Source organism: Suricata suricatta, chromosome 6 (assembly GCF_006229205.1).
Source record: "Suricata suricatta isolate VVHF042 chromosome 6, meerkat_22Aug2017_6uvM2_HiC, whole genome shotgun sequence".
In the NCBI taxonomy this organism is placed as follows: domain Eukaryota; kingdom Metazoa; phylum Chordata; class Mammalia; order Carnivora; family Herpestidae; genus Suricata; species Suricata suricatta.
In genome coordinates, this window is record NC_043705.1 from 117,574,399 (window position 1) to 117,576,089 (window position 1,691).

At 48.9% G+C, this 1,691-nt stretch overlaps 1 pseudogene; it reads right to left on the bottom strand.

Annotated features, from left to right (window-relative positions):
* Positions 1–473: 473 nt before the first annotated feature.
* On the bottom strand, positions 474–1,439 carry LOC115293535 (annotated as a pseudogene).
* Between the last annotated feature and the right edge of the window lie 252 nt (positions 1,440–1,691).

Here is a 1,691-nt window from a genome sequence, read left to right on the forward strand (position 1 = left end):
AGCGCTGCCTGCTGGCTCCTGCTTTACAGGACTCAGCAACCAGAGCTGGGTTGGGGCCACCTAGGGTTCTTGCTGTAATTTAGCATAGACCTTTGAGAGCTTGTTTCGGGTTGGGGGGCGGTGGGTGGGCAGAGGGCTGGAACTGGGTCAGCTTTGTTGCCAGTAGTTCAGAACCAAGGAAACCCTTTAGTATTCACATGCAAAGTAGTCTGAGCTTTCCCCCATCAACTTCAAACACCCCTACAACAGGACACCCTCCCAAGCTTGCAATCTTGCAACAACTCAGCTGTGGTTAAAATTGCAAAGCTGCAGAGAGGCTTGAATGAGACCATGCAGGCAGGAAATCCCAGTGGTGAATCTCAATTCTTCTTTCTCTAATTTAGGTGGGGTGTGGAAAGCTACACTGGAGCAAGCTGGGTTTTCTGCTGGATTTTTCATCAAATACCAAGGGAGAACAAGGGGCGGAGTTCACTTTATTTGTAAAAGGCCTCAGCAGTAATTCTATTATAAAGGGACTCCTTTGTCCCTTTGTGAGTTCCCCTGATGGCTTCAGCAAGGATCATGGAGATGTCGATCACCTGATTTTGGAGCATTGCTTCCTTTTATCCTCCTGAGGTATGGTATTGGTGATGACTACTGCTTCAAAGCCTGCATTGTTAATGTGAGAAATGGCCGGGCCAGAAAAGATTCCATGAGTCAAGATAGCATAAACTCTGGTGGCTCCAGCTGAGAGAAGTTTGTCAGCCACGTGGCAGATTGTGCCACAGGTGTCGGTCATGTCATCCACCAGGATGGCCACCGGATCCCTCACATCTCCCACCAGCACTATGTGGTCTATTTCATTGGCCTTCTTCCGTTCTTTATGAATCAGAACGAAGTCCACATTCAACCGGTCTGCGATGGAGGTCACTCTTAGTTCCTCCAGCATCCAGGGCGACAATAGTGCAGTTCCTTCACTCAGAGATATTTTCCCTGATCTATTTCAGGACTGCTGGCTCTGTGGACAAATTGTCCACTGGGATATCAAAAGAGCCCTGGATCTGAGAGGCATGCAGGTCCATGGTGATAATATGATCCGCACCTGCTACAGAGAGCATGTTTGCCACAAGCTTCGCTGAGATTGGAGCCCGGCTCTTATCCTTCTTATCCTGCCGGGCATATGGGAAGCACAGGATGACTGCGGTAACGCGGCTGGTGGAAGCGATCTTGCAGGCGTTAATCATGATCAAAAGCTCCATTAGATTGTCCTTGATTTCGCCACAGCCGCTCTGAACAACGTAGACATCTTCTCCACGTACACTTTCACCAATCTCCACACAGGTCTCTTGGTTGCTGAATTTCTTAGTCACCACCTTGCCTAGCTCCAGGCCCAAGCGGTCAGCAACTTTCTGGGATAAGTCTTGGTGGGAACTGCCGCTGAAGATTTTAATATTCGGCATCTTGGCCAACCACCCTAGGCACGCCCCGCCCAGCGTTCACTGTTGCTGCCCAGACCAAAAACCGAAGTCGGCCCCCAGACTCAAGTGCTAACCGCTTCACGTTGCTACTCCGCCATCTTACCGAAACAAGCTTTATTGAAAGAAGGAGGATTTATTCTGAAAATCTGTTTTCCCCGTGAATTTGAATTCTCACTGTTTTCAAAGCAATGGTCAGTACAACAGACACCTAAGTATCTACCACCTAGTCAATCA